Source organism: Ziziphus jujuba, chromosome 7, assembly GCF_031755915.1.
Source record: "Ziziphus jujuba cultivar Dongzao chromosome 7, ASM3175591v1".
NCBI lineage: Eukaryota > Viridiplantae > Streptophyta > Magnoliopsida > Rosales > Rhamnaceae > Ziziphus > Ziziphus jujuba.
In genome coordinates this window covers 432,265-444,164 of record NC_083385.1, presented here as the reverse complement: position 1 = coordinate 444,164, position 11,900 = coordinate 432,265, and positions in this window count along the sequence as shown.

Here is an 11,900-nt window from a genome sequence, read left to right as displayed (position 1 = left end):
TGATCTCTTGGAAAGCTTTAAACAAAAAATTTCATACCAAATGCGATGGCTAAATTGCCAACAATATTGGCAGAGAGTGACAGGTCTGTCAGTGAAGACAGGGTGCTACAAATGGTATTAAAGCTTGTACTCAAATCGAATGTTTAACATGAGTATGAATGGTATCAAAACTCGTACCCAAATCGGAAGTGTACCAATGAGGACCTTAGGCCCTAAGGGAGGTGGATTGTGATGATCAGTGTGGGCGAGTGCGGGGCATTGGTAGGCTATCTGGTGTGGAACAGAGGATGATTCATATGTAATAATAGTCACTCTCAAAACATAAACATCAACTTTTCAAAGTTATTGGCTTCAGGGTTTGAAAGAGTTCCGAAGTTAAGCTTGCTTATATGAGAGTAATCCAAAGATGATGACCTCTTGGAAACTTTGAACCAAAAACCTTATGCCTAGTGCGATGGCTAATTGGGAACAGTATCAGTAGAGAGTGATAGATTCGCCTATAGAGGCAAGGCGTTACAATTATATCAGAAGCAAACGACAAAAGAGAATTCTAAAATGGGTTATAACGCTTCAAAGAATAAAATGACTTTAATAAAAATAAAATCTTAATAAAAGAATAGAAACATTAAAAATAAACTTGTTTATGAAATAAATGGATCAAATGAAAAAGTAAATAAAATAAAACTATGAACTTGAATAACTAAAATTGAGAGAAAGAAGCGATGATATTTGTGGAAATTTTTAGGTGTGTCAAAAATAAAGCTTGGACCCCTTTTGTATAGGCACCAACATAAGCTTCTAGATAACTAGTAGGCTTGATCAGATAAATTTGACCTTTATAAAAATTTCCTAAATATTAATAAAATTGTATTTATCTAGAATTTACATCCCTCTTTTAAATTTCATATTTATTTAAAGGTAAGTTGAACTTTGATACTATAAAAAATTTTAGAATAAGAAGATGAAAGAGAGGAAAATGAAAAAAAACATTTTTTTTTTGTCTAATTTCAAAAACAAAAAACTTTTTTTTAAAAAAAATATTTTTATTTTTTAAAATTTGGTCTTCTTTTTTTTTTCATATCCTGTCTTTTTAAATTTTTTTTTATTTTTATTTAAGGGTACCATAAATAATTTTGGAATAAAAAGATGGAAAAGAGGAAAATGAGAAAACTTTATTTTATTAGTCTAATTTAAAAAAATATAATTATTTTTATTTTGTAACATTTGGTCTTTATTTTTTTTTTCATATTCTGGTTTTTTTTTTTAATGTTTATTTAAGGGTACCATAAAGAATTTAGAATAAGAAGATGGAAAAGAGGAAAATGCGTAAGCTTTATTTTTTTAGCCTAATTTAAAAAAAAAATTATTTATTTTTATTTTTAAAAATTTGGTCTGATTTTCTTTTCTTGCTCTGGTCTAATTTTCTTTTTCTTTTCTTTGTTTGGGCATAAAAAATATTTTTAATTTTTGCTTTGGTAAAATTTGTTTTATTAGACCAAAAATTTTAATTTTTATTTTGGTCTAATTTTAGGTTCAAAAATATTTAATTATGATTGTGGGTACAATTTTTCAAATTAAAAACCATAAATATAAATGGAAAAATAACTAATGTATTTTTGTAATGGTTTTAAAAATTCAGAGTTTAAATTACCTGAATCAAAAGTTTAGAGTTAAAATTACACCATTCTTTAACTTTAGAATATCGAAATGCATTTTATCCATATTCAATATACATCTATATATTGTTCATACTGAGGCAAGAAATCAAGCGATAACTTCTGTGGTTATGTGCAAGTGAGAATCAAGCGATCAATCCCTGCTCATGGGAGAGAGAATTTTGACATTCCTTTTGCATATTCTACATTAATTATTCCTATTACTATATTTTATCTTTTGTAAGCTCTACAAATAAAACCTGTTGGTGTTTTATGAGCATTGATCAAAGACTTTAAGTAACAATGAAAATATTTCCATTTCTTATTCTCTTATATTTTGTTTACCTTTTTTAAAAGCTTCTTCAACTCTCAACATGAATGGAAAAATACGGAATGGCAAAAAAAACATAAATAGTACATACATGTATAAATCATTTAATTTATTAAAAAATATGGAGAAAAATATAGTAGAAGAAAATGTGAGTGGGGAGTTTATAAAATTGATATATACGTAAAAAATACAGGTACTAAATGTACATTAAAATTATTTATTTTTAATATAAAATGATAAAAATGTAACCATTAGATAATAATAGTTAATATATTAAAAAATAAAAATAGAAAATACTAAAAAGAATAAAAGATTAAAAAAAATCTCTTTTATACACATTTTTTTTATGCTATCGTAAAAGAGAAAATAAATAATTGAAGATATTTAGTTTTTCAAAAATTTATGTTTTCTTTTTTTTCATTTCTACAATATGTTTAATACACATTTTAAATTTTTTCTTAAAAAAATGATTCTTTTTTTTTTTTTTTTTTTAGGTACATTTGAAATTGATACAAAAAATGGAATTTTTTTTTAAATGCTTATTATTTGCAAATTTACTGACTAGGCTCTTTCTTAAACTTTTCTTCGAAGAAAAAATAAATCTACTATCTCCTAAGGTTTGGCACTTAAATATAATTTAATCCTTTTAATTTCAGAAATATCATTAGCCTTCTGTCAAGTTTTGAAAAGCTTTATCTTTTTCCCCATATTATGTAATTCATATCCTTGATTTGGATTAGTATTACTTGCATATTTTACAAAAACACAACTGTAATTTTAAAAATCTAATAACTTAAATTTTAATGATTAGAAACTCCAAAGATCCAAATGAAACAAATCCTAAATTTGTGATGAACTTCACAATCATTGGTTGTATCGCATGCAAACGTGACATACTTAACAAAAATTAGTTCTCGCAAAAAAAAAAAAAAAAGAATTAGTTCTGGAAATATTTGAAGATAAAAGGATAATATAATTTGATAAATATTTTATTTGTAAATGCATAGCATATATATGAGAAAATTAACATAAAGTTGCAATATAATAACCTATAATGACATTATTCCATACCATACATACATACATGTCAATTATGACTGCATCAGCTAGAAGCCATCTCCAATAGGTATGTGAATTATTATCTATATGTGATACAAATGTTGAAAAATCTTCTAATCTATGTAGCATAAATATTTACTTACTAGTTATTCAACCTAAAAATTATTCTTCAATTTTTTTTATGTAAATCTCAATTAATTGACGATATGTTTATATATTTTTCTCTTTAGAAAAATAATAATAATGAATAACAATTTATTTATCTATTTTTCCTTTTGAAAAATATTTTGATGAATCATACTATCTAATAGACTATCTACAATGGATAATGTCTTTGATAATGTCCATTTATTTTTGCCACATCAGCTTGATAGAATCCTTAAACAAAATTATTGGAGAGTTTTTTTTTTTTTTTAAATCTCTGTCAATATTTTTAATATGGCAATAAAAATATAGCAATTCATAAATTTATTAGATCCAATTTATCTTACAGATATATACAATCATAAATAATATAATAAAATTAAAGATTGATTTTGTATCTCAAATTTTAATCAAGTGATATCGAACCCGCATTACTGATGAAAACAAATGAAATAAGCTTTATACTATATTGATAAAAACTGTATTTTCAGCTTGTTACAAAGGTGACTCTCATAGCATTATTTATACAACATTGTAGGGCATTATAGATACAAGAAGATACAATGAGGAATATTAATGACTGATAACTACAAACAACCTTTCTCAAAGCTTTATCACCTGATAATGTTTATCCTTCACCGTTTTTAATAACTTGAAGATACCTTTTATCACTTGGAGTTGTCTTATCTAAAACAAACTCTTGCTAGTATTTGTTATATGATGATATGGATATACATTGATATGGCTTTAAAACATGCACATCTAGCTTATCATCTTCCTCAAACTGGCAAGTGGAAGCTTGTCAACTCCTAGTTTGCCTTGAAAATGAACAAATTGAAAACGACTGAGGGGTTTTGTGAACAGATATGCAACTTGGTGAGTAGATAGTAATTACCATGTGTTTGTATCTCCAAATGCAACTTTCTCCCAAATAAAATGATAGTCTAGTTGGATGCGTTTGGTTCTTGATACGAACCTAGGACGACCTGCTCCTAAACCCGTATTATATTAGCCCGGATCTCAATTAAGTTCAAGTTCTAATGGAATGGACCTCAACCCCTAACCAACCTGTGGTTAGAAACCTTGGTATAATGTAGACGCCACAATAGGGGATGGAAAACCTATTGATAAGTCAAGCTAAAACAACCAATTCTCTAACTGCTTATTTGAAGTTGAAAAAAAATCCTTTTTAAAGAAAAAAAAACAAAGAACAGGCAACACTAAAAGAAGTAATTGTGTCGCCTGTTACTTTTTAAAAATAAAAATAAAAATACAATTTAAGAGATTTGCAAGTTTAAACAGAAAATCAATGTACTTCGAAAAAAATTATTTAAAGAAAAAATAAAAAAGGAAAAAGAACAGGTGAAGCAAAAAGAAGATATTGTGTCGCCTGCTCCTTTAAAAATAGAGAACAGGCAACGCTAAACGAAGTAATTCCGTTGCCTGCTCCTTTTTTTAAAAAATAAAATAAAAATACAATTTAAGAGATTTGCAAGTTTAAACAGAAAATAAACTGTACATGAAAAACAAAATAATCGGATAACCACCTCAGTTATATTACTTAAATATTTTCACTACTTATTTGAAATTGAAAAATAATCTTTTTTAAAGAAAAAAAAAACAAAGAATAGGTGATGCTAAAAGAAGTAATTGCGTCACCTGTTCATTGTTTTTGAAAAAGAAAAAATGAAAATACAATTTAAGAGATTTGCAAGTTTAAACAGAAAATAAACTGTACTTGAAAAAAAAATTATTTAAAGAAAAAAGAAAAACGAACAGGCGACATGAAAAGAAGTTGTTGTGTCACCTATTCCTTTAAAAAACAAAGAAAAGGCGATGCTAAACGAAGTAATTCCATCACGTGTTCCCTTTTTAAAAAATAAAAAATAAAAATACAATTTACGAAGTTTAAACAGAAAATAAACTGTACATGAAAGACAAAATAATTGAACAATCACCTAAGTTATATTGCTTAAATATTTTGACAGATTATTTGAAGTTGAAAAAAAAACTATTTAAAGGAAAAAAAAAAAAAAAGAACAAGCGATGCTAAAAGAAGTAATTGCTTCGCCTGTTCCTTTAAAAAAAAATGAAAATACAATTTAAGAGATTTTCAAGTTTAAACAGAAAATAAACTGTAATTGAAAAAAAATATTTAAATAAAAAAGAAAATAAAAAGGCGACGCTAAAAGAAGTTATTGTGTCGCTTGTTTCCTTAAAAAAAAAAAAAAAGAATAAGCGACGCTAAGCCAAGTAACTGCATCGCGTGTTCTCTATTTAAAAAAAAAAAATACAATTTAAGAGATTTACAAGTTTAAACAAAAATTAAACTGTAATTGGAAAAAAATTATTTAAAGAAAAAAGTAAAAAAAAAAAAGGTGACGCTAACAGAAGTTATTGCGTCGCCTGTTCCCTTAAAAACAAAGAACAGTCGACCAAAAAAAAAAAAAAAAAAAACAAGAATACAATTTATGAGATTAGCAAGTTTAAACAGAAAATAAATTGTACTTGGAAAAAAAGTTATTCAAAGAAAAAAAAAAAAAAGAACAAGCGACGCTAAAAAAAGTTATTGCGTCGCCTATTCCCATAAAAAACAAAGAACAGGCGACGCTAAACGAAGTAATTGCATCACCAGTTTCTTTTTAACCAAAAAAAAAATGAAAATACAATTTAAGAAGTTTGCAATTTTAAATAGAAAATAAATTGTACTTGGAAAAAAAAATTATTTAAAGAAAAAAGAAAAAATTAGGTGACTCCCAAATGAAATAAAATCAGATAGGGCCATGCCAAGAATTGAACCCAGAACCTCTTATACTCTCAAGGAATCACCACACCACCAAACCAAACGACTTGGATGTAATAATACAACAAGAAATAGCTAATATGGTTTTAGGCAATGCATTTTAAAAAAAAAGAGTCGCCAAATAGAGGAAAAGGTGATGCATTTTTAAACAAAAGCATCACCTTTTCTTTTCTTTTTTTAATTTATTTTTTTATTTACACATGTACAAACCCATTAAAAAAAACAAAATTAGACAGGGCCATACCAAGAATTGAATCCAGAATCTCTTACACTCTCAAGAAATCACTACACCACTAGACCAAATGACTTGGATGTAATAATGCAAAAAGAAATAGCTAATATAGTTTTAGGCGATGCGTTTTTTTAAAATACAAAAATACAATTTAAGACACTTGTAAATTTTGAAGGATGTTTAATATAAAATAGGTGACACTTTTCTAGAAAAGGGTCGCCAAATGTAGGAATAGGTGACCTCTTTTTTAACAAATGTGTCACCTTTTCACCCAACCAATTTTTACTTTTTTTTTTTTTAATTTGAAAGTTGTTTTTAGTAATTTTTTTTTAATTTTGCAAATATGCTTTTTTTTTTTAATTTGTAGATGAGCAATCAAAAAAACTAATTAAAGATAAAAAAAAAATAAAACATGGAATAGGCGACGCTTTTGGATGGGATTACATCGCCTGTTCCTTCAATTTTTTTATTTTTTATTTTTATAAAAAGAAATTTAATAGACTTTCAATTTTTAAAAACTAGTAAGCTATCATTGAATACAAACACATGAAAGTTAAGCTCATTTAACATACTTATATACATAAATTGGTCAATAAATACTTGTTGAATTATAATTATATATTCAGTACCCTATCTCAAATTAGGTCTTGAGATATTTTATGTCTTGTCTATACATATATATTTGAATAATTGAGAAGAGCATTGACAAAAATGTTTTCTGTTTTTAGATCAATAGAATTTATGTTCATTGGATTGCTACATGAATATATTTGTAGATAAACAATTAAAAAACTCTTTAAAGAGTATAGAAAAAATAAAACAAAATGGAACAGGTGACGCTTTTCGACCATAATGCATCGCTTGATTCTACAATTCAAGAATGGGTGACCTTTTTTAAAGAAAATGTGTTGCCTGTTCTCTTAATTAAAAAAAAAAAAACAAAAATTTTAAAAGACATGCAAATTTTATAAAGAATAAAGGTGTACTTGAAAAATAGAAAAATAAATAGTAATCTTTGATATTTTGCTTCACATTTTTAAGAAATATTTTCAATGTTTATTTATAGGTGAAAAAAAAAATTATTCAAAGGAAAAAAAATGAAATTGAGAGAATAGGCGACACTTTTAATTGTAAATGTGTCGCGTGTTCTCTTAATTTTGAAAAAAAAAAAATTTTAATACTTGAAACTTTTAAAAGCAAATAAACTGTACTTCAAAAACAAATTAATAACTATCAAAAAAGGAAAAATGAAAAGTATCTAGTGACTCTTTTTGCTTTTTATGCATCCCCTGTTCCATCAAAAAAAGGAACTAAAAAAAAAAAAAAAAACTTAAAACAAGCAATGTTGTCTGTTGTAAATGCGTCGCTTGTTCCTTTTTAAAAAAAAAATTAAAATTTATAAGATTTTACAGTAAACTGTATTTGGAAAACAAAATAATTAAACTCCCACTTTGATAATTTTGTTTCACATATATAAGAAATATTTTCAGTATTTATTTTTAAATGGAGAATAAAAAACTAATTAAAAAAAAATAAAGACATTTATGGAACAGGTGATGCTTTAACATGTAAATGCGTCATCTATTCTCTTAATTTAAAAAAAAAAAAAGAATATTCAAAATGGTCGCCTTTTTGCTATTTTCTGAAAATTTTTGGCCCCTTTTAAAATTTTTACGCGCGCCTTTGAATTCATTTTCTTTTTTAAAACTACATCAAATATGCTACCTAATAGATATTAGATTTGGAAGCAATCTAAGAGAGATTTGAAGAGTAGGATATTTCAAGTTTCATTTTTCATTTTCCTAAGGTGACAAAGTATGAATTTATCACTAATTAAATGACCCAATCACTAAACATGACAAAGAAAAATTTTGTCAAAATTTTTTTGCCTCCAAACTTTAAAAGGCAATTAGTTACAAAAGTAGGTGACAAAGTAAGAATTTATCAATAATTAAATGACCCAATCACTAAACATGACAAAGAAAATTTTTGTCACTAATTGCCTGTATAAAGTGATAAATTTTCTTTTGTCACTAGGATTTTTGTAGTCATTGCCCAGATTTTTTGTAGTGATATTTGACAAATAATTTTACCTTCACTATTTTGTCCAGAATTGCCTTCAGGACTGGTTTTGATTTCTGGTTTCTTAGTTTAAGTGAAATTCCCAACTATAGTAAAGCCTTTTCCTTTTGAATTGAAATAGCCACCACCACGAGCTCTACGACTTCTTCCATGGCCATGTAGTCCAAAATAAGTTTGATTATTGTCATGTTCTTCATCTTCAATTTCCAACATGTGACTATGACTTTGTAATGCAAAATAAACTAATTGAACAACGTGCAAGGTGGTTATGCTAGCATGGCAACTCTAAAATCCTTATAATTATGACAAGCCCTCGAGCAAATGAAAACACCTTATATATGTTTGAAACTGAAGCATTATTAGTAGCAAGATTGTCACACACTTGTTTGAATTTTCTCAAGTATTCATCCATTGAGAGACCTCTTTTCTTAAGTGAAGCAAGTCTGTCCTTAAGAACATGTTCTTGTTCTTTTGTTGATGGCAACAGCTGGTCTTCTATGGATTTCTATAGCAGAAATGCAATATCAATACCTACATTCAAACTTAGAATTTCATTAGACATAATACAAAGCAACCAGGTTGTCAACAACCCATCATTATTAATCCATGCATTGTGGTTTGGATTTATAACAAGGACTTCCTTTTCATCATGTAAAAATTCATTTGGTGGTTCACCGTTAGTGGCATGATGATATATTCCAAGACTTCTCGCTAATGGAATGATTTGTGAATGCCAAAGGAGAAAGTTTGAGCATTCAATTTAACTAAAATCAAATTGGTACACTGGTGAAAAGATTGAGCATTTATGATGGGTTCTTGTGGAATGAAAGCTCTGGTGCTGGTATTTGTTTGTGAATAAAATTCATTTTAAGATTCCATAATAGTGATATATGCAGAATAATGCTCTAATACCATGAAGAAGGTTACCAACCGTGTGTATTATTTCTTGTATGTAAGCTTTATAGAATGGAGATAATTTATAAAGGTGCAGCTTAAAGCAAAGAAGGAAGCTATGAACAAGAAGAAAGCTAATTAGCATCTTCCTATATTAAACGAAATTCAAAAACATTAAAAGAGGTCAACTTATGTCTTTAAGGCATTTTCTGTCAATGGAAACCTTGCAAGTCTTGCCATATGAGAAATCTCTTGACTTATAAAGTTAACATTGCTTCTTTGATGATTGAGCAATCGTAGTAGTGAATGACATTGATGCAATGGATGTAGTGGATATGTCTGTGTTTGACTTCTCTTCTTCTTTGTTACAAATTTCAGGGAAATTGCCATCAGTACTCGTTACATGGGCCAAGTATCTATCATAGCTATTAGAGTTTCGATTGAGAGGCAGATTTTGTTTTATCACATTCCATTCAACGCTAGCTGGTCACAAACTTCAGTGTATACCTACATTTCAATATCATAAGTACGTATAAATACAATTATATATGTCTCACAATTATTATTATTTTTTTGTGTTAAAATGACTAGTAATGAATTTGATAAAACTAATAGCATATATTCATACGATCATGTGTCTAAAATCTAAATGCTAAATGCATGCACATATGATTATATATATAGAGACAGATAGAGAAGTAAACCAGTACAATATTAACTTCAATATAAAATATACTCGCTAGCTAGCTCAATTATATAGTTACTTGATTTTTTGGGACATTGGTTGTATTGTCCCATGCCACAATCCATTGAATCGGTCTTCCATTTTCATTCACGCCATCATAGACAAAGCTTCTAATGAATATGCAAGTGTTTCATCAACTCTGAGATGAAGAAGCAAATGCCGATCTCCAATGCTAACATTTGGTGGGTATGGAACATTTCCAATGCTACCAAACCAATCATGGTGCTGCCCATTATACTTTATAAGCTGTTTAATGTCATTGAAAATTTGGCCAGACGTGAACAGACTGCGAGTGGCCATGCCTTGGATCTTCTAACTTAGTTACTATATTTTTAATTACGTACCAAAAAAATATCTCAATTGTTCGTTATTTGTCAAAACTACATATCTACATATATATAGATATATATAGAAAATTTGTGCTAGTGTCGCGTATTGAGCATGAGTTAGGCACGTGACATATAGCTATAAATAAGTGGAAGCACAAATAATTGAGCATTAATTACTATATTAATATTTTATATATATATATATATATATACACTAATGTATATGCTTACAAATAGAAAAATTTGGATCCAGCCCAATAGCTAGATGGGGTAATTAATTCATTCTAGCAAAATTTCCACAACTACCATGCATCATAGTTTAAATTTACAATAAAAAAATTTTCCATTATTTTAAATAGGTTATTATATTTATTACATGTATTTTTTATATTGTTTTGTTAAATTTAAAATATATGGTTTTTATTTTTATTTTTCCTTTCGATCAAATGTTGTATTCTACAATTTTTTGTTGTAAATGTTTTTTGAAAAAAAAATCTTGGCCTATAAGGCTCTGCACTTGGCTACATGCATAGGAAGAATTGGTTCTCTAAATATTTGCAGACCAAATGATAATACAATTTACTAATATTTCATTTGAAAGACTATAGCATATAATAAAAGAGTTGACATATCATAAACTGTAATAGTAATATACATACATACATATATATTAATTATTATTGCATTAACTAGGCAACCTCAGTATAAGATAAAGTTGACATAAAAGGCCATGATAATATGCATACCTTGGCATTTTATATTCTCTTTAAACAAAGATTACACATACTATAAACAAAGATATACTAAAATAATATTTTTCTCACTAAAATATCAATTATATACATACATACATTGTTTCAGCAACTATAAATTGTACATCTTTATTATTCAACAAAAAGAAAAAAATTTAACTATACATCTTTCTTAACAAAGAACCAACTATAAAAAATGTACAGATGATATATTTCAATATGGATAATTTTTTTTTGTTTTCATATCTAAAATTAGATGCAATACTTTTTGAGGTGACGGTTGCATGGTAAAACAATTTGATTACTTTGTATAAGTTTTCGAGATGGTTGCATCGACAAAGTAGCTAATAAAATATGATACTAAAATTAATTAAATTGAAAAATTATTTTAAAATTATGTTAAAATTAGTGTTATAGGAGCTGTGGCATGCATGCATGTGAGGTGTCGTGAGTAGCGTCCAAGAAAATATGTTAATATTATGGAGTGCCAGAGGAGCATTGAAGTGCATACATATGAGGTGTGGTGAGTAGTGTCCAAGAAAATATGTTATTATTTTCTCTCATCTCACACTATGTTTCTTCTAACTATTTATAATATTTTCTCCTTCATTCTCATATTTCAAATTTATGATTTTTAAATTATAAATATAAATGATTTATCGAATCAATTTTGTTTAACATTTTATATTATTTTAAATAAAAATATATATAAATATATATATTATGAATAAAAATATATTAAAATAATATTTTTTTATTTAATGAAATATCAATTACATACATACCGTAGCTCAAGAACTAAAAATTATGCATCTCTATTATTCAACAAAAAAATAATAATAATAATGTATACATCTTTGTTAACAAAGAAAAA